Genomic DNA, 22,631 nt, shown 5'->3' with positions numbered 1-22,631 from the left:
GAAACACCATGAATGACTTCTTGCCCATATTCACCCCCACCCCAGTTAGCTGCCCTTGCCATGCAGAACCAAGCTAAAGGTATCTGTGAAACCAAAGTCGAGGACTCCAGACCACAGGACCACTCATGTGCACATCCCACCATGGGGGTCTCTAACCGTGTCATGTGAGGAGACACTCATGTGAGGAGTCTAGCACTCGATGGTGTTTGGGCCACCAAAGGCTGAGACTTCAAGGAACAGTGAGATGAAGTGCTGTTCCCTGGATTGAAAAGGAAGGCAGACGCTCCTGATTGGCCATTTCCCTGACATGTGGCAAGGGCCAATGGCCCCCGTGTCACTGTTGCCATCCCAGAGAAGGCTGATCCACAGAGAAGGGGGTCAGGTCTATTTTAAGGATTTGTTTGACCAGTCACATGGAGAAACTGCTACTTTAAAACAGCAAGGAAAGCGAAGCTCCCTGCAAAACAGAAGGTTAGTATACTATCCCAGTAACTCTTTAAACCAAAGCAAACACAGGGGCAGGCGGTGTTTGCTCTGCACAGTTCTTGCCTTCTGCCCGGAATCACCTGATTCCTAAGGTTCCTGGTTGAGTTCCTCCCCAGGGGTAAGCTGAGAAAGGCAGCTGGTGATGTCAAAGGAACAGGGGACTCTAGAGAGTAAAAGGGTTCAGGATCCAGCAGTTCTCTTGTCAAACGGTGAGACTTGGTTGGTTTAGGGAAGGTCAAAGAGCTTGATCAGACAAAGCCCAAGGGAATCTGGAAAATCTAGGAAAAACATGTTCCTTCTACCTATATTTGAGATTCTGTATTAGTAGATGGAAAATAAAACCAAATGTGGTCCATGGATATATTGCTGAAACTGGAGGCCTAACCCTTCAAGGCAACCCCAAGAACAGCAGAGCAACATTGAGGCTGGGAATCAAGCACGGTGGTAGTGCAGTGGCTGGGACTGACTATGAGCCATCAAAACGGCATGGCCCAGCTTCTCCATGGATCTCTGCAAGCCTTGCTTATCTCCCAGGCTCTAGGGCTGGGAGATAATGCTCCTCTATTGAGTCATGTCAGTTTAGGAAAACTTTAGGTGACCTGTCCTGTGGAATTTACAATCTTGCTTAGGGCTCAGTGTGACACATAGATACAACAAAGAAAACAGTGCAAGGTAGTAACTAAATACTAAAGAATAAGTGGCATTTAAAAAATGCAGGGTGGGGGTGGGAATAGGCCTGTGTGACCCAGAGCACACAAAGAAAAAGACATTGCCTATAATGGAAATCGAAGTTCTGAGCCTGACACCAGGGCTTTCCATAATCTGGCCCTACCCTCCTTCTCAGCCTTTCCTCCCCGGACACCTCTACCATCAAACCAGACCATCCCCTAAGCTCACCTTGCTCCAAGGCTGGTGTTTTTGCCATTTAATGTGAAGGCTCCTCTCCTCTGCCTCTCCAAATGCGCACCATGTTCCAGGTGGGGCCCCTGTTCCTCCTAGTCTTTGAAACCTTCCCAGCTTACTGCAAGCCTCCATGACCTCGCCCTGCTCTGAACTCGCAGCCCTTTGTCCTCCAGCACATGGTGCCCAGTCTGGAAGCCCATTTGCCGGTCAGCGTTGCTCAGTTTTGGCGATGACTCTGATGGCTTCTTGTCATGTACTGCTGCTTAACCTTTGAGCTCTTTGCAAATTATCCTGTATTATCCTCTCTTTGAATGTCTTGCAGCATCCAGCACAGGGTCTGAGACATAGTAGGTGGTCAATAACTATTTGTGAAATGGATGACCATATAGGAAACTTTTTGATGCTCAGTTGGGTTTCTTTCCTTGACCCCATCTGAAGGGGCAACATTGACTGGGTGTCGATCATGGGCCCTGTTCAGCACTTTCTGAACATGATATCATTTAACTCTTATTCCCTTCTGAGAAGTAGGTGTGCTATCTTCAATTTATGTAGCATGAAAGTGAGGTTCAAAGAGGTTAAATAACTTGCTCAAAGTCAACGTGCAGTAACGAGATGGAAATTGAGAGGTGACTGACTCACCAGAACACCGTGCTCTTGTGACTCCGCTGTGCTGCCTCCCACCTGAACGTCCATCCACGGGTGAGCTGCTGAGCTTCTTCCTTGGGGTCTCTCACCTTCCCTTGCACTCATCGCTCCATGTCCTCTCCCTCCCTTCAAGGCATCTTGGAAGGAAGAGCCACTTTTCCCTGGATCCCAATGCATACTAAAATATTTCCATGAATTCCCCTACCATTCCCTAGCCTGAACATTTCCTTCCATCTTTTCCACCTGTGAAATCTTCTTGCCCTGGAAGACTCAGCTGAAATGGACACTGCCTCCCTGAACTTCCTACAACCCTGCCTGATCCTGAAATTGAATGCCCTCGTTACTGATTCTCACAACCCGCTGCCTCTTCCATGGTTGAGAACTCATATGGTGTGGCCATGCTTTTACGTGACTGGCAGCACAGTAGGTGTGTCCACACCTGCACTGACACCAACACCAGAACAAGGTGTCGTGCTCTGCTGGCTGTGAAGTCACCACTTAATAGGAGTTTTTCAGCTCTCATATAATTGTGTGGGACCGCTGCACTCCATGTGGTCTGTCCTCAGCTGAAACTTCATTATATGGCACCTAATTGTACATCTAAAGCTAGAGTCTGTGCTTCCCCCTGAAGGGAACCCAGCAAACACAACCAGGTGTGTGCGCGCAGCCTGTCTCAGCAGGACACTAGCCCAGGATCATCCCGGTCAGCCAGTGAAGGTCTTAGAGCCATCATGCGAGCAGGATCTAAGGACCAACTTGTCTCTGGCATGAGGCAGGGCATGAGAGCTTCACCTGTATTCCCAGTTCCCAGCATGGAGCCTAAGACACAGCAGACACGTAGTACATGGACACCACGTTCTCCTTTCTTTCTCCCCTTTTATTCTCAATCTCAATCTTTCATTTTCCTCCTTTCCCATCTCCCCCCTGCCAATCAGGACCTGGTGAGGCACTCATCACTAACTGCGTCCCTAATTTCAGAAGTCCCCTTCTCCTTCTCCACCTTATCCCTCCCCCACTCCTGTCCCGGCTTGATACACAGATGGTGTTGTGTAATATTAAATCTTAAATTCTGTTTGTTGAAAACAGGTAGTTTCCTTGTTTTGAGAATCCTCTTGGATGATCTGACCCTGTTCCTAGTCCCTCGTTTTTACCCTCATTTTCCCCTCACTTGCTCCCAATGGTCTCAGTCCCAGGCGACCCCCCACTCCTAACTGAGAAACTTGACACCTGGAGTCCCTCGGGAGCTCTCTCTGGTGCTCAAGTCAGGTATCTTGGGGCCAGGTTCGCAGCTGCTGTTAACTGCCCTTCCCGTCTACACCCACTTTCCTGTTCCACAGTCCCCCAAAGAACCCAAAATGTCACCAAGAGTTCTGTCCCTGGGAACGGCCACATTGCTGGGCTGGTGGCCTTTGTGCTGTGCTGGCCGCCATCTCCATGGAAAAGGGTGCATTCTGTTCTGGAGTTTGTGCCAGATTAAGGGCAACCCAGGAAAAGAGTGATGATGTGGAAGAATAAAGTTGGCACTGTCAGGAAAACAGATAAAATGCCCTGGTCCAATTCAGTTTTATTATTTTGCGTGAGAGCTCGTGTTGAATTATTTTGCTTTCTTTAGCGTCAAAACGTACACCCTCATGGTTTTCAGCCCTGGCCCCAGTTGTCAGGTGACCTGACACTCTCTCAAAAGGAATTTCTCTGGTCAAGGGTGGGGGTTTTCAGAGAGCATCCTCTGTGCCCTCCTCCCACCCCCAGCTTCCTGCCCATGCCATGCCTACCAGTCTCATCTGGGGTGCCTGTCCCCCACATGAGTGGTATTTAATCCACCTGCCTTCCTGATAAACTTCCAGACAGGAAAAGTGCAGCAGGGAGTGTTGGGTAGGAATCTTCTCAGTGCTAATTCAATATTAATTCTAAGATAGGAACATTGTCTTAGTCTTTAAAGAAAATAGCTATTCCTTAAATTTTGATCACTGCTTTGGATTTTGTTTTGTTTTTTGTTTGTTTGTTTTGAAATGGGATCTCACTATTTTGCTCAGGCTGGTCTCAAACTCCTGGACTCAAATGAACCTTCCGCCTCAGCCTCCCACGTGCTGGGATTACAGTTACACATCACTGTGCCTCGTGGAAGAACTTTAATGGAAAAGACTCAGAAAAGAATGCCAATGCATCAGGGCAGCAGGATATCAAATGCTAGATACCATATGTTACAGACAAGATAGAGAAAAAGATGGGCATTGGATAAGGAGCAAAAAGAAGTGTACCTGCATGCCAGGAGAGGTTTGCTCCAAATTGTGGAAGAACGGATGATCCTATTGTTTTCCTATGTTTCTGTGTTGTCCAAGTTTTATGCAGTGAGCAAATGTGACTCTAGCAATGGTAGGTGGGAGGAATAAATGTTTAAATTTGTTTTCCAAATGTAGATCACATTACCCTAACTCAGTCTCATCTGGAAGCTCTGATGAAAGCTAAGAGACTTAAATACAAAAGGCTTCAGATCCTTCTGCCCTGAGGTTCAAGCTGTCCTTGCTGTTGTCCAGCATGGTGTCCACCAAAGACCATTGCCCTCATCTCAGGATAGAAGATGATTTGAAAGTCACATAAGAAAGGTGGCTCAGGCACATAGACCTGTAGGAACCAAGCTCAGAGACAGATATAGGAGCTGGCATGTCCCCAAACCCCAACAAGTCCCAGTGCTTGCTCCAACAAGATCAGGGAGTATGAGGGGAACAAAGCAAAGGAGCTGGGATTTCTAAAAAAAGAGTAGAAACTGTACCAAGTGCAGTGGATCCTGCCTGTAATCCTAGCTACACATGAGGCTGAGGCAGGACGATTGCAAGGTCAAAGCCAGTCTTAGCAACTTATGGAGATCCTGTCTCAAAATAAAAAATAAATTGGACTGGGGACGTAACGCAGTGGTAGAGCGTTTGCCTAGCATTTGCAAGGCCCTGCTTCAATCCCCAGTACCACATGCACACACACACATACACACACACACACACACACACACACACACACACAAACTGACCCACTCAGGGGCTGGCAGATTTCCAAGGACCCCTAAGAAGGAGGTAAGGTGCAGCCAGGCTCAGCCCGGGTGCCCACTCCTGGTGGTCAGATGTTTTCAACTGCCTTTTGTGTGTCTCTTTGCTACCTCACCCAACCTCCAGCTTCCACCCCACCCCCAACTTAATTGCATCACCCTCCACTGAGCTTATTTCCCCAGGGGCTGCAGCTGTGGCCCTGGTGACAGTCACACCCCAGTTTTTGGAGAGGGAACTAGCTTATGAGGTCAGGGAGGAAGCAGAGGGTGGGGCGAGTGGGGGCAGGGCAGAGGAGCAGGGCTTGGAGTAAACCTCCCAGAACCGCAGAAAGAGCCCCTGAAAACCGCAGCCCAAGCCACCCCAGTCCCTGCACTGTGACTGCAGGGCTCCCAGGGGCTGGGTGTCCAAGGAGAGAAACCAGTGAAACAGCTGCGGGGAGGGGACACAGTGCTCCCTCAGGGGGTTGGCAGGGGGGATTGCCCACCTTGGCCTTCTTCTGGCAGGGCCCTGGGGAACAGGCAGCAGACTGACAATGTTCTTTGAATACTGATGCCAACAGATTACTTAGAGAAGTTCACACCAAAGGCCTAAGGAGTGTGTGTGTGCATGCATGTGTTGGCAAGGGCATGTAGTGGGGACTGTGGAGAGGCAGAGTCCTGAGAGTGAGAGGATTACATGCATTCCTCCCAATTCCTGGGGAAAGAACTAGATAAACAATTCAAGTGCATTCAGTGTCTGTGGAATCCGAGCCAATCTTCCCACCGCTGGCGATGATGGCACATCAGCATCCATTCTCTGGTTTTCCTTGTCCCAATTTTTTTTTTCTGGAAAATGAGCCCTTTTGTGACAGAAATACTCATGTTCTCGAAAAACATGACCCATTATGTATAATTTCCCCAACGTGGGAAGAAAGCAGTGTGATGTCGTGGTGAGCACAGGCCCCTCAGACAGACACCTGGCAAATGCCCGACTGACAGTTACTGGAGGAGCAGTTTGACCACCTGTAAAGAGGGAGGACCCGAGTTCCTCCCTTGCCTGGTTTTTGTGAGAAATAACAAGATGGTGCGAGCCCCGGGCCACACGGAGAGCCTGGCACACAGCTGGCACTCGGCAGGTGAGGACAGCTGTGATGGTACCCCGAGTTCTGCACCTTCTGTATGCTCCACTCCAGGTACAGCTACTCCGATGGTGTGGAGAGGATTGACGTGACCAGCGGCAGGAAGGGAGCCCCGGTACAGACTGCGGAACAAATCCTGCCTGCTGCCCAAGCACTGAAAGTGGTTTTCACCTTTTACACAGTTGGGAAAACATCAAAAAGAAGAGTAACATTTCATGTCACGTGGAAAGCATAAGAAATTCAGTGTCCGCAGATAAAGTTGTCCTGCAGCACAGTCACCTCCTTCATTTCTGCATCGTCTATAGAGGCTTCCGTGCAAGGACAGAGCTGAGTAGGCGCAACAGAGACGTGGGACCCACAAAGCCTAAAATCCTATCTTTAGAGGAAAGGTTGATGAAGTCTGCATTAGAGGATCAACAGTCCAACTCCAGTCTTGCTTTCCTTTCCAAAGAGAGACAACGCCTCTCCCTTTACCCCGCCAAAACCCTCCCCAGCTCACACAGGGACACCATGGGCTCATTCTCCATGATGCTGTTAACCCCAACTGGCCTGCACTCTGGAAAGTGTAAGACGGGATTAGGCTAGAAAGCATGACTGTTATTTTCTGAGCAAGCACTTGGGGGTGGTGCAATTCCAGTCACCCCCGCTGAAAAAACTCAATGTGCTCTTTGTTCTCCCAGCCCTTGATCTTTCGTTCTTATTACTATTTCTCAGGACCCGCTGTGTCCGTTTGATCTGGCTCAGCTGGGAAATATACGAGTTGGACTTTGTCTACACCTTTAATCGGTTGACTGGAAAGAGGTCAGAAAGAAGAGATGAAGGAGAGGAAGCATGAAAACATACACATATTGAGTGCCTCCTCTGTGCACTGGCACGGAGAAAATTTGGACTTATTTTTAAAAAATAAGGTCATGGGTGATGGAGAAGGGTATTAGCAAGAAAAATCCCAGGTGTAGAGTTAACAGGACTTTGCAACATCAAACTGTTAGGCGAAGGATAGGAAACAGTTCCAGGAGGAACCCTGGATCTGTGAATGGAAATCTAGACAGCTATTGGTACCATGAACTGAAAAAGGAAGTGTCAGAGAGTGGAATTTCGATTGAGAGTAAAGAGGACACTTGGGCATAATTTGCTATTGAATTTCTGGCGTATGACAATTTTAGATCATCAAGGTAAAGAAATCAAGTAAGCAATTACTGACACTCTAGGTCTAGAGCCCAGAAGAGAGAGGAGTTGGAGATACTCATATAAGAATCATTAACTAGAGTAAAAATAGAAGCAGTAATCTCTATTATTCTACAGCACAGTAGAGTGACTACAGCTAACAATAATTTTATTGTATATTTCAAAATAACTAGAAGAGAGCATTTTGAATGCTGCCAATACAAAGAAATGATAAATGTTTGAAGTAGCGGATGTGCTACCTCTCCTGTTCTGCTGCACATTGTATACTCGGGTTAAAATATCACACTGTATCCTGTGAATATGTACATTTATTATGTTAGTTAAGTAAATGATACGTGGGAGTAGAGGGCAATACTCAGCAAGTGCAGAGCTACAACTAGAATCCGAGGGAATCCTAGCATTTAACGGGGTGAGAAGCAAGAGAAACCAACTGAGGATGGGGGAAAGGAGAAACCAGAATGAAAGGCGTCCACCAAGCCATGCAGAAGAGAATTTCAAGTTTCTCCTCCACTGTAGAGAAGGATCAAATGAAACCCCAAAGAGCAAAACCTCTGCAAATCTTAGGTTCCCCTAAGACCCACTTGGAATTCTATGAAAGTGTAGATGTCGCCTGAGAGGACTGTAAAAATCCACTGGACTATTTCCAGAACACACAGCCCAGGGTTGGTGAATTGGAAAGCCAAGGGATTTTAGAGCAGAGGCAACTGGTTTTGATGAGCACCCAAAACAAGCTGCTGGGTTTGCAAAGGGAATTCGACCCAGGCAAGGGCAGCATCAGGAGTAGAGTAGTGGGGGCTCAGGAGTCAGTGGATTTGCAGAATCAGAAACGGAGTGGAGTGCACTTTCAAGAAGTGGCATCTCCACAACTATTTTCTGCTTTCCCATTTTCTTTTTTGTTCTCCCCCACCTGACCCCCCTCTCAAATACCAACTCTCTGTCCTGGAAAACACCTGCTTTCAGTTCACTGGGGCCGTATTCTGGGAATTAGCCAGAATATGACTCTCCAAAGGACATTTACCCTTTCCCAGAATCCCAGGTGCAGCTTATGGGAACCCATGAGGTGTGGGGGTTTTGCTCTTGCAGAAAACGTGTTTCTAGATAAAATTAATGAAAGGATTAAACATTCCTGCTGTAGGCGTGGGCCCTGCGGCCTGGGTTCCTCTGAAAGGGATTTGCCAGGAGTCCATGTATGGAGGCAGATCTCCTCTCAAGCGGGTGGAGTAGTGCCAGCGAAGGACAAGGGACAGCTGTGCTCCTGCGGTTCACTTCTTACATCAAGTCCCTTTTTTTACTTAGTTTAAAACCAGCAAAGAGCAGAGGATTTAGGGTGATAAGGAACCAGGTCCCGGGAATGCTAGGTTCTAAATCCAACTCTGCTTCTAATCCCCCGGTCCTACCAAAATGAAAGAGTTTTTCCTACTCCAGTTTAACTTTTTTAAAACACAAATATGATTACTGCATTTGCTTGAAACTGCCACAGGTTGTCTGTCGCCCTAGGGTGAAGTCCATTATCCTTAATAGCACAAACAGGACTCTCCACCTCCAACGGCCGCTACAGCTCCTCAAATCCTCTTGTCCGAGCACTTGGATTCTTCTTTTCTTCTTCAGTGACACGTTGCCCTCTATTCTTGTAGCTTTGGAATGTGCTGTTTTCTGCCTAGGAGTCTCTATTTTCCCACTTTTTTGGACAACCTTGAACTCATCTCTGTTTCATCTCTTGCTCATGCCCCAGGCCAGGTTATTCACCCTAGACCAGGCCATGTGTCCCTTTCCTAGAAAAGGAAAGCTCTCCCTGCTTCCTTGTCACCATGTCCTGAGTTGCTTTCCTTCCCCACACCCTTCTGCCTTGATGTTCTGCCTCACCTCCACCCCAGAGCTGTGAAGTCTGTCATCAATAGACTGAAACCGAATGATTGGGTTATGAGAGCCCCGTCTGTTGTTTTAGGTCTGGCTCCCCTTCCAGAACACTCAACACCCATCAGATCAGGAAGCTGGTCTGACTTTTCACTGCTATGACCCTTGCATGGAACACACACACATACACACGAGTAGTGTGTTGATTTTTTTCCTTCATTTTATTCATGTATCGGTTCATTCAGCATGTAAGTTGCAGGGCAAATAATATACAGAAAAGTTTCTTGAAAAATATAAGATAATTCAAATATTTGAAATACTTTCTGAAAAAAAAATGCAAATTCAATGTAAATCTAGTTAACACTTCCAAAAACAGAAATCTCAAAACATTCTGTAAGCTATTGCCCTTATAATAAAGGACGATATTTTTATTTTTATTCATGACTTCACAGAAGTTGTTGAGTTTATTTATTCATTTATTTATTTATTGGAAACAAAATAGCTGTTGAGATTGACAGAATTGTCTGTTTGGAACTTCTGGGTGACAGAACCCAATGCTTCAACTTTGGCAGGGCTGTTTGAGAATTAATACCAATTGTAGAAATCTTCAGTTCCTGGATGATTGTTGGGCCTGATTTTCAGAACTTTACATCTTTGTGCAGTCCTGACCTGAAATAGGGTCAGCGATTTTGATGTTTCCAATGTGGAATGTATTTTGTTGGTGTTAGAGTTTAGCAATGAGGTGTCCTCCAAAAGCTCACACGGGAGGCAATGCAAGAAAACTTAGAGGTGAAATGATTGGGTTATGAGAGTCTTAACCTAATCAGTGCAATAATCTGCCCATAGGGGTTAACTGGGTGGTAACTGTAGGCAGAGGGCGTGGCTGGAGGAGGCGGGTCACTGAGGGTGTGCCTTTGGGGTATACATTTTGATTCCAGTGAACAGAGCTCTCTCTGCTTCCTTGTCACCATGTCCTGAGTTGCTTTCCTTCCCCACACCCTTCCGCCATGATGGTCTGCCTCACCTCCACCCCAGAGCTGTGAAGTCGGTCATCTACAGACTGAGACCTCTGAAACTGTGAGCCTCAAATAAACTTTCCCTCCTCTATTTATTATCAAGTCTTTTGGTCACAGTGATAAAAAGCTGACTAAAACACCAGATAATACTTTGTATAATTCATACATAATTCTATAATTTTTACCATAAAGACATAGGTGTTGTTTAATATTTTTAAAAGTGAGTGAATGAATGGTCTAGGTACAGTAACTTGTGTTACAACTTTTGCAAATATCTTTGATTTTATAGATGTAGAATAATATTTCCCTTGCCCTTCATGACCCTATTTTATAGCCAGACCAATAGTGAAATAGAGTGTTTTTATATAAGAAAGTAGATTTTCTTAAGCTTTGGCTCCTAGTACAGAAATATTTTCCTGAGAGACTTTATTTGGTACATAGAGTCAATGCAATATATTTTTCAAGAATCTTAAAGGAATGTCAACTTGGTGAATCTAATCTAAGGACATTTAGGTTAACTGTAAATCTTGTCAATGAATAGTAGGTGGAGAATTATAAAATGGTGGGAGGAGTATTTCCTAAAAATATTCTGCTTTTTTGTCTTTAATATTTTTATTGCTTTTGTTTTTAATCATCTGTTTAAAGTAATTATGATGCAAGTAATACCACCGACCTGATTTGTTCCACTGCCACATGGGTGGGTCATGAGGTTTCTTTTATGGCTGACAATACAATATTTGTCTGTCTTGAGAATATTGGGTAATTTGTTGTAGGTTTTAGATTAGAAGGAGAGGTGCCTCAGGTCTCTAATCCGTCCCTCTTACTTCAGAGGAGACAACGCGGCCCAGAAAGGTGAAAACCCACCTGAAGATGGTCAGTGTTGGAGTCAGACATGGAACCCAAGCCTTCTGTTTCTCCCCTGCATTTTAAATATGCAACTTCTACATAGCTCCGCAAAGGGGAGGCCTGAGCAAAGGGGCATAGTAGTTATCTTTTTGTCACTGTGATCCAAATATCTGACAAGAAAAAAACTTAGAGGAGAAAAGATTTATTTTGGCTCAGGGTTTCAGAGGAAGCAGTCCATGGCCGGCCAATTCCACTGCTCTGGGCCTGAGCGATGTAGAACATCATGGCAGCAGGATGTGGCTGAGGAGAGCTGCTCAGCTCATGACAGCTAGGAGGAAGAGAGAGCTCATGCAAGTACTTATACCTCATTGCCTTTATAATCAAATCCTTACATGGATAGATATCAATCAATAATATATATATGATCTCGGATAAGTCATTATATCTTAGGACCTAAAGGGATCATAGAGGTTGCCTAACTAATTCTATTCCTTGTGTTCCTTTTTACTTTTCTTTGTTTGTTTGTTTATTTTCGGTATTGGAGATTGAACTCAGAGGCAGTTTGGTACTAAGTTACGCCCCCAATCCTTTTTGTTTTTTATTTTGAGACAGATTCTCACTAAGTTGCTTTGGGTCTTGCTAAATTGTTGAGGCTGGCTCGAAACTTGTAATCCTCCTGCCTCAGCCTCTCAAGTCTCTGGGATTACAGGTGTGCACCACCGCACCTGGCTACTCCAGGTATTTTCGGAGACTAGGTAAAATTTAAATGCACTAGACTCCATAAATCATTGATTCTTTTTTTTTTTGCAAAATATTTAAATGAATCAGATTAGTAGGCATTACAAAAACGTAGGAAGTAGAGATCTTTGCACAAATATACACTAAGCAATAAATAATAATTAATTAATTAAATAATCCCTAACACAAGAATCACAAGTCAAATATTTTATTAACTGACATTTTTTTCTGAATTTCTTTTATTGGGGTGATCAAGTCTTTGAATGACACTTGGTGAATTTTTACAAATACATACAAGCATTAAGTTGTACATTATCTGCACCCCCCAAAGACTTCTTCAGCCCCTTTATAATCAAGCTCTGTCCTCACCTCCTTTGCAGGTAGCCGGTACCTGACTTCCTTCATCACAGATTTGTTTTTCCAAACTTCATGGTTGGGCCTCTGATGTGTCTGATTATTTTTGCTTAACATTATGTGGTGAGATTCATATGTCCTTTTGCATGCAATAATCATTTGTTCTCTTTTTCATTGTTGTGTTGTTTCCATTGACTATATCTGCCACGTGTTTCTCTATCCTACTATTAATAGATTTGTGGGTTGTTTCCAATTTGCAGCTGATATGCAAAAAGCTGCTGTAAGCCGTTTTGTGTTTTGATGCACATTTCTACACATTTCTGTTGAGTATAAGTCTATGTATGAAATTGCTAAATCATAGGATAAACTTATGTTCAGCTTTAGTATATATTACCAAAACGGTTTCCAATGTGATGGTACTAATCTACTGTGTCAAAACACACAAACAGGTTTTCAAGATGGCGGCCTAGAGGGTGGCTGCATTTCGTGTTGCTCCAGGACTCAGGATTCAAGAGAGGAGATATTGGGACGCTTGGGACCAACTCAAAGTAGCCGGGTGACTCTCACCCCCTGGGGGGGCATCCCGGATGGGACGGGGTCCCGGAACGCAGGAAACTTTGTGAAGTAGAACTGCCGGCGAGACGCCCCTCCCCCCGCTGGAGCAGTGAACTCGGATAGCTGGGAGCGCCATAGAGGAGGCCGCTCGGCACAGCGCTGGGACTCGGAGCAGCCACTGGGGCTCCGGCGGCTGCCCGGGGGAGGAGTGGCGGGGAGAACTGTGTGGACTCAGGACACCGGGGCCTGCCCTGAGGAGGAGGAGAGGAGCGTGGCCACTTGGATTCAGAGAGACTGCACCAGAGCTGAAGGCGGTTGCCAGAGGAGAAGCTGCGCGGCGAGCTGTTTGGAATCAGAACGACGCTTCTGAACACCGGGGCCTGCCCTGAGGACGAGGAGGAAGAGGAGCGGCCGCTTGGATTCGGGTGACTACACGGGAGCTACAGGCAGTTGCCAGAGAAGGGGCTGCGTGGCGAGCTGTTTGGACTCTGACCACTTCTGAACCCTGGGGCCTGCCCGGAGGAGTAGGGGAAGGAGGAGAAGGAGCGCGGCGGGTCCTTTGGACTCGCAGTGACTGCATTAGCGCTCCAGGCGGCTGCTCAGAGGAGAAGGCGAGTGGTGAGTTGTTTGGTCTTAAAGTGACATCTCCTGAACACAGGGGGGCTGCCTGGAGGAGAAGCGTGGTGGGACGCTTGGTCTTGAGTGGCCGCACTTGAGCTCCGGGCGGTGCCCAGAGGACCCGTGCAGCGGGTCACGTGGATTCAGAGCCACTCAGAGGGACCGCTCCTGAACACCCGGGGGGTTATCTGGAGGAGGAGGAGGACCGGGGAGGGTCACTTCGACTTGGAGTGATTGATTGCCCAGGGCTACGGGTGGTTGGTGGGAGGTGGAGGCACGCAGTGAGTTTCTTGGACTCCTAGTGACCGCACCGGAATACTGGGCAGCTGTCTGGAGGAAGAGGCGTGTGGCGGGTCTCTGGGACTCAGAGAGATTGTACGGGGCCCCAGGTGGCTGCTCAGAGGAGGGGCCGCATAGCCAGGCAATTAGGGGCAGAGCAGGGTCCCAGGATCTAGGAGGCTTCTGGGTGGAAGAGCCGCACAGAGACAGGCTTAGGGCGGAGCAAAGTTTCCAGGCCTGCGGGCATATTCTCTGAGGAGGGGCAGCCTAAGGAGATTCATCTGCGAAGGGTGAGGCTCCCAGGCCCAGGAGGTAGGGCCGGGCCCCTGAGAACTTTGCAGAGGAAGGCAGCCCAGCCCAGGCGGTAGCTGTAATTGAGGGGAACCTCTAGGAGGGTACTGACCAGCGAGACCTCCCCACCGGGTGAGTCTTCCCTGCCGGGTGAGGTTTCCCCACAAGGACGGTAAAACTAGAGACTCAGGCCCAAACAGGCCTTGCCTCAGCCCGCAGCCTAGGTCCCCTTTGGATGACCATTGGTCAACAAGTGGAGGCACCTCTGCCCACTAGCAGGGATTATACCCCTCCTGAAGGCCACCACTCCTAGAGAGGCAGCTTCCTTGTGGAGCTCCGCATTATCAACTTCCTCCAAGATTTCAGCCTACTGAAGGCTAAGGGGGGATATATATAGAAATCTTCAGGGACATTGTAAGTCAATAGAGGAAATCTGCAATATCTCAGTGGTCAACTGATACCTGAACAATATGAGAAAACAAGGAAAGAAAATGCTGCAAACAAATCTAGATGTTACATCAATAAAACCCAATGACAGCATGGCAGAAGAAATGACAGAAAAGGAGTTCAGAATGTACATAATTAAAATGATCAGAGAAGCAAACGATGAGATGAAAGAGCAAATGCAAGCATTGAATGATCTCACCAATCGACAGTTAAAAGAGCAAATACAGGAAGCAAAAGATCATTTCAATAAAGAGTTAGAGATATTGAAAAAAAACCAAACAGAAATCCTTGACATGAAAGAAACAATAAACCAAATTAAGAACTCCATAGAAAGCATATCCAATAGGTTAGAACACCTGGAAGACAGAACCTCAGACATTGAAGACAAAATATTTAACCTTGAAAACAAAGTTGAACAAACAGAGAAGATGGTAAGAAATCATGAACAGAATCTACAAGAACTATGGGATATCATGAAAAGGCCAAATTTAAGAATTATTGGGATTGAGGAAGGCCTAGAGAAACAAGCCAAAGGAATGAACAACCTATTCAATGAAATAATATCAGAAAATTTCCCAAATCTGAAGAATGAAATGGAAAATCAAGTTCAAGAGGCTTACAGGACTCCAAATACACAAAATTACAACAGACCCACACCAAGGCACATTATAATGAAAATACCTAACATACAAAATAAAGACAGAATTTTAAAGGCTGTGAGAGAAAAGAACCAAATTACATTCAGGGGGAAACCAATACGCATATCAGCAGATTTTTCAATCCAGACCCTAAAAGCTAGAAGGTCCTGGAACAACATTTTTCAAGCCCTGAAAGAAAATGGATGCCAACCAAGAATCTTATACCCAGCAAAACTTACCTTCAAATTTGACGATGAAATAAAATCCTTCCATGATAAACAAAAGCTAAAAGAATTTACAAAAAGAAAGCCAGCATTACAGAACATTCTCAACAAAATATTCCATGAGGAAGAGATGAAAAACAAAGAAGCAAATCAGCAAAGGGAGGAATTATCCTAAAGGAATTGTCAAATAAAGGAGGAAACAAGTTGTGTCAAACAAATAAATAAACAAAATTTTAAAAATGAACCAAATGACCGGGAAACCAAATCATTTCTCTATAATAACCCTGAATGTTAATGGCCTGAATTCATCAATCAAAAGACATAGACTGGCAGACTGGATTAAAAAGAAAGATCCAACAATATGTTGCCTGCAAGAGACTCACCTCATAGAAAAAGATACCCATAGATTAAAGGTGAAAGGATGGGGAAAAACATACCATGCACATGGACTCAGCAAAAAAGCTGGAGTATCCATCCTCATTTCCGATAATGTGGACTTCAAGCCAAAGTTAGTCAGAAGGGATAAAGAAGGTCATTTCATACTGCTTAAGGGAAGCATAAATCAGCAAGATATAACAATCATAAACATCTATGCCCCAAACAGTGGCTCATCTATGTATGTCAAACAAATCCTTCTCAATTTCAGAAACCAAATAGACCACAACACAATAATACTAGGTGATTTTAACACGCCGCTCTCACCACTGGACAGATCTTCCAGACAAAAATTGAACAAAGAAACCATAGATCTCAACAACACAATCAATAATTTAGACTTAACGGACATTTATAGAATATTCCATCCAACCAAGAGTGAATACACTTTCTTCTCAGCAGCACATGGATCCTTCTCTAAAATAGACCATATATTATGCCACAAAGCTAATGTTAGCAAATACAAGAAGATAGAGACACTAGCATGTATTCTATCAGATCATAATGGATTGAAGTTAGAAATAAATGAAAGAGTAAAACACAGAAACTATTCCAACATCTGGAGATTAAACAATATGCTATTATATGATGAATGGATAACAGAAGATATTAGGAAGGAAATTAAAAAATTCTTAGAGGTAAATGAGAACAAAGAAACATCATATCAAAATCTCTGGGACACTATGAAAGCAGTACTTAGAGGGAAATTTATTTCATGGAGCGCATTTAATAAAAGAAGTAAAACTCAACAAATAAACAACCTAACACTACAGCTCAAAGCCTTAGAAAAAGAAGAACAGAACAGCACCAAAAGTAGTAGAAGACAGGAAATAGTTAAACTCAGAGCTGAAATCAATGAAATTGAAACAAAAGAAACAATACAAAAAATTGACAAAATAAATAGTTGGTTCTTCGAAAAAATAAACAAAATTGATAAACCTTTAGCCACACTAACAAACAGAAGACGAGAGAAAACCCAAATCACTAAAATTCGGAATGAACAAGGAAATATCACAACAGACAGGATGGAAATACAAAACATAATTAGAAGCTATTTTGAAAATCTATACTCCAACAAAATAGAAAATTTCGAAGACATCAACAGGTTTCTAGAGACATATGAATTGCCTAAACTGAATGAGGAGGACATAAACAATTTAAATAGACCAATTTCAAGTACTGAAATAGAAGAAGTCATCAAAAGCCTACCAACAAAGAAAAGTCCGGGACCAGATGGGTTCTCAGCCGAGTTCTACAAAACCTTTAAGGAAGAGCTCATTCCAATACTTCTCAAAGTATTCCATAAAATAGAAGAGGAGGGAACCCTCCCAAACTCATTCTATGAAGCCAATATCACACTGATACCTAAACCAGACAGAGACTCATCAAGGAAAGAAAATTTCAGACCAATATCCTTAATGAACATCGACGCAAAAATTCTCAACAAAATTTTAGCAAATCGCATACAAAAACATATTAAAAAGATAGTGCACCATGATCAAGTGGGTTTCATCCCAGGGATGCAAGGTTGGTTCAACATCAGGAAATCAATAAACGTAATTCACCATATTAATAGACTTAAAGTCAAGAATCACATGATTATTTCAATAGATGCAGAAAAAGCATTTGATAAAATACAGCACCCCTTCATGCTCAAAACACTAGAAAAAATAGGGATAGTGGAAACATTCCTTAACATTGTAAAGGCCATTTATGCTAAGCCCATGGCTAATATCATTCTAAATGGTGAAAAACTGAAAGCATTCCCCCTAAAAACTGGAACAAGGCAGGGATGCCCTCTTTCACCACTTCTATTCAACATCGTTCTTGAGACTCTGGCCAGAGCAATTAGACAAACCAAAGAAATTAAAGGGATACGAATTGGAAAAGAAGAACTCAAACTATCCCTGTTCGCTGATGACATGATTATATATTTAGAGGAACCTGGAAATTCCACCAGAAAACTCTTAGAACTCATAAGTGATTTCAGTAAAGTAGCAGGTTACAAGATCAATGCCCATAAATCCAACGCATTTTTATACATAAGTGATGAATCTTCAGAAAGAGAAATTAGGAAAACTATCCCATTCACAATAGCCTCGAAAAAAATAAAATACTTGGGAATCAATCTCACAAAAGAGGTGAAAGACCTCTACAATGAGAACTATACAACACTAAAGAAAGAAACTAAAGAACACCTTAGAAGATGGAAAGATCTTCCATGTTCTTGGATAGGAAGAATTAATATTGTCAAAATGGCCATACTACCTAAAGTGCTATACAAATTCAATGCAATTCCAATTAAAATCCCAATTGTGTACCTTACAGAAATAGAGCAAGCAATTATGAAATTCATCTGGAAGAATAAGAAACCCAGAATAGCTAAAGCAATCCTTAGCAGGAAGAGTGAAACAGGGGGTATTGCAATACCAGATCTTCAACTCTACTACAAAGCAATAGTAACAAAAACGGCATGGTATTGGTACCAAAATAGAAAGGTAGATCAATGGTACAGAATAGAGGACACGGACACAAACCCAAATAAATACAATTTTCTCATACTAGACAAAGGGGCCAAAAATATGCAATGGAGAAAAGATAGCCTCTTCAACAAATGGTGCTGGGAGAATTGGAAATCCATATGCAACGGAATGAAACTAAACCCATATCTCTCACCATGCACGAAACTAAACTCAAAATGGATTAAGGACCTCGGAATCAGACCAGAGACCCTGCAGATTATAGAAGAAAAAGTCGGTCCAAATCTTCACCTTGTTGGTCTAGGCCCAGACTTCCTTAACAGGACTCCCATAGCACAAGAAATAAAAGCTAGAATCAACCACTGGGATAGATTCAAACTAAAAAGCTTTCTCTCAGCAAAGGAAACTATCAGCAATGCGAAGAAAGAGCCTACAGAGTGGGAGAATATCTTTGCCAATCATACTTCAGATAGAGCACTAATCTCCAGAATCTATAAAGAACTCAAAAAACTCTACTCCAAGAATTCAAATAGTCCAGTCAAGAAATGGGCTAAGGAAATGAATAGACACTTCACAGAAGAAGATCTACAAGCAATCAACAAACATATGGAAAAATGTTCAACATCTCTAGTAATAAGAGAAATGCAAATCAAAACCACCCTAAGATTCCATCTCACCCCAATTAGAAAGGCGATTATCAAGAATACGAGCAACAACAGATGTTGGCGAGGATGTGGGGAGAAAGGTACACTCATACACTGCTGGTGGGGCTGCAAATTAGTGCAGCCACTATGGAAAGCAGTGTGGAGATTCCTTAGAAAACTTGGAATGGAACCACCATTTGACCCAGCTATCCCACTCCTTGGCCTATACCCAAAGGACTTAAAATCTGCATACTACAGAAATACAGCCACATCAATGTTCATAGCTGCTCAATTCACAATAGCCAGACTGTGGAACCAACCTAGATGCCCTTCAATTGATGAGTGGATAAAGAAACTGTGGTATATATATACTATGGAATATTACTCAGCCATAAAGAATGATAAAATTATGACATTTGCAGGCAAATGGATGAAATTGGAGAATATCATGCTAAGTGAGATAAGCCAATCTCAAAAAGCCAAAGGACGAATGATATCGCTAATAAGTGGAGGATGACACATAATGGGGGGGAGGGAAGGGTTAGAGTTAGGGTTAGGGAGGGGGGCAAGTATGGAGGAAGGAACTACTGTATAGAGGGTAAAGAGGGGTGGGAGGGGTGGGGGGAAGGGAAAAAATAACAGAATGAATCAAACAACATTGCTCTATGTAAATTTATGATTACACAAATGGTATGCCTTTACGCCATGTATAAACAGAGAAACAACATGTATCCCATTTGTTTACAATAAAAAAAATAAAAATAAAAAAAAATAAAAAAAATAAAAAAATAAAAAAACACACAAACACACACAATACATAAAGAAAAAATTGATGAGTGAGAGCCCTTCTGCACAGAAGCAGTGCAGCCAGCTCCGGCCTGCCCCGCTGCCAGCCCCGGCCCACCCGCAGGTTGCTTCAGTGACCAGCACAGGGCACCAGGGACTCCCCCAAGCAGCCCAGCCCCATCCGGCGGGGAAGCACCTCTCTAGGCTAGCTTCCCGGGGCAGACCGCCCAGTGAGAGCCTCTCGACGCAGAGCCAGCCACAAGTCCCCAAGCCAGTGGAGATATTCGACACGCAAGCAGCTTCTGGGACCAGGGCTGGGCAGCCAGAGACCTCTCCAGGCAGCATTGTCCCCCTCCAGCTGCAGGCTTTTTCCACAGGGCTATCCAAGATGGCGGACTAGAGGGTGACTGCATCTCCAGTTGCCCCAGAACCCAGGATTCAAGAAGGGGAGGCATTGAGAGTCTCAGACTAAAATAGAACCACGGGGTGAGTCTCCCCCACCCAGTGAAGCTCAGCTGGGTGGCAGGCCCGGATTCGAGTGGCTTATTAGAGTGGGACAGGGCAGATAGCGTCTCCCCCAGGCAGCTCGGTGCAGTCTGGCGGTGGGCTCTGCCCACAGGGACAGATCCTCCAGCCTCTTGGAACAGGCCCCCCAGTGAGAGCCCTTCTGCACAGAAGCAGCGCGGCCAGCTCTGGCCCACCCCGGCCAGCTTCAGCCCGCCCCACTGCCAGCTCCAGCCCGCCCGCAGGTTGCTTCAGTGACCAGCACAGGGCACCAGGGACTTCCCCAAGCAGCCCAGTCCCCCTCCAGCGGAAAGCGCCTCTCTAGGCTGGCTTCTCGGGGCAAATCACCCAGTGAGAGCCTGTCTACACAGAGCCAGCCACAAGTCCCCAAGCCAGTGGAGACCTCCGACCTACAACCAGCCTCTGGAACCAGGGCTGTGCAACAAGAGACCTCTCCAGGTCTCTCTCCCTGGAACCAGTAGCGGGCTAGGGGCAGCGTTCTTTGGAAGCACTGCATTATCAAATTAATCCAAGACTTCTGGCTACTGAAGGCTGGTAGGTGATACACTGGAAATCTACAGGGTCACTATAAGCCAATAGAAGAAATCTACAATATCACAGAGTCCCATTGACATCTGACCAATATGAGAAAACAAGGGAAGAAAATGTCCGAAACAAACCTAGATACTATATTAATAAAACCCAATGACAGCACAGCAGAAGAAATGTCCGAAAGGGAGTTCAGAATGTACATAATTAAAACAATCAGGGAAGCAAACGAGGAGATGAAAGAACAAATGCAGGCATTAAATGAACGCACTAATCAACAGTTAAAAGAGCAAATAACGGAAGCAAAAGAGCATTTCAAAAAGAGTTAGAGACACTGAAAAAAAAAACAAACGGAAATCCTTGAAATGAAGGAAACAATAAACCAAGTTAAAAACACCATAGGAAGCATAAACAATAGGATAGATCACCTGGAAGACAGAACTTCAGACATTGAAGACAAAATATTTAATCTTGAAAACAAGGTTGACCAAACAGAGAAGATGGTAAGAAATCATGAACAGAATCTACAAGAATTATAAGAATAATGGGATATCATGAAGAGGCCAATTTTAAGAATTATTGGGATTGAGGAAGGCTTAGAGAAACAAACCAAAGGAATGAACAATCTATTCAATGAAATAATATCAGAAAATTTCCCAAATCTCAAGAATGAAATGGAAAACCAAGTACAAGAGGCTTATAGGACTCCAAATATGCAAAATTACAACAGACCTACACCAAGGCACATTATTATGAAAATACCTAACATTCAAAATAAAGACAGAATTTTAAAGGCCGCGAGAGAAAAGAATCAGATTACATTCAGGGGGAAACCAATAAGAATATCAGCAGATTTTTCAGTCCAGACCCTAAAAGCTAGAAGGGCCTGAAACAACATTTACCAAGCCCTGAAAGAAAATGGATGCCAACCAAGAATTTTATACCCAGCAAAACTTACTTTCAGATTTGACAATGAGATAAAATCCTTCCATGATAAACAAAAGCTAAAGGAATTTACTAAAAGAAAGCCGGTATTACAGAACAGTCTGAGCAAAATATTCCATGAGGAAGAGATAAAAAACAACGATGTAAATCAGCAACGGGAGGAACTAGCCTAAAGGAATAGCCAAATAAAGGAGAAACCAAATCATGGCAAAAAACAAAAATGAGTCCAATGACTAGGAATACAAATCATATCACAATAATAACTGTGAATGTTAATGGCCTGAACTCATCAATCAAAAGACATAGACTGGCAGATTGGATTAAAAAGAAAAATCCAACAATATGCTGCCTGCAAGAAACCCATCTCATAGAAAGAGATACCCATAGACTAAAGGTGAAAGGATGGGAAAAAACATACCATACACACGGACACAGCAAAAAAGCTGGAGTATCCATCCTCATTTCAGATAATGTGGACTTTAAGCCAAAACTAGTCAGAAAGGATAAAGAAGGACATTACATACTGCTTAAGGGAAGCATAAATCAGCAAGACATAACAATCATAAATAACTATGCCCCGAACATTGGCTGTTCCATGTACGTCAAACAAATCCTTCTCAATTCCAGAAATCAAATGGACCACAACACAATAATACTAGGTGATTTTAACACACCTCTCTCACCGCTGGATAGATCGTCCAAACAAAAATTGAATAAAGAAACCATAGATCTCAATAACACAATCAACAATTTAGACTTAACCGACTTATATAGAATATACCATCCAACAAAGAACGAATACACTTTCTTCTCAGCAGCACATTGATCCTTCTCTAAAATAGACCATGTTTTATGCCACAAAGCTACTGTTAGCAAATACAAGATATAGAGACACTACCTTGTACTCTATCAGATCATAATGGACTGAAATTAGAAATAAATGACAGAATAAAAAACAGAAACTTCTCCAATACTTGGAGATTAAATAATACACTATTATACAATGAATGGATAACAGAAGACATCAGGAGGGAAATTAAAAAATTCTTAGAAG

General features: G+C 43.9%; 1 long non-coding RNA gene across 14 annotated transcripts in view; it reads right to left on the bottom strand.

Annotated features, from left to right (window-relative positions):
- The window catches only part of LOC306641720, a 72,633-nt gene that overhangs the window by 25,834 nt on the left and 24,168 nt on the right, over nt 1–22,631 (bottom strand). For 13 of the 14 annotated variants that reach the window (XR_013758252.1, XR_013758253.1, XR_013758254.1 and 10 more), the window contains exon 1: nt 2,037–2,053. The exons of the other annotated variant lie outside the window; for it this stretch is intronic. This is a non-coding gene — a long non-coding RNA (uncharacterized lncRNA). Of the gene's footprint in view, nt 1–2,036; nt 2,054–22,631 lie in introns of those variants that run through there. 14 annotated transcript variants of the gene reach the window in all.

The sequence above is a fragment of the Sciurus vulgaris genome (assembly GCF_902686455.1).
Source record: "Sciurus vulgaris genome assembly, chromosome: 12".
Classification (NCBI taxonomy): domain Eukaryota; kingdom Metazoa; phylum Chordata; class Mammalia; order Rodentia; family Sciuridae; genus Sciurus; species Sciurus vulgaris.
The sequence above is the reverse complement of the archived record's forward strand: the minus strand, read 5'-3'. Positions and strand labels throughout refer to the sequence as shown.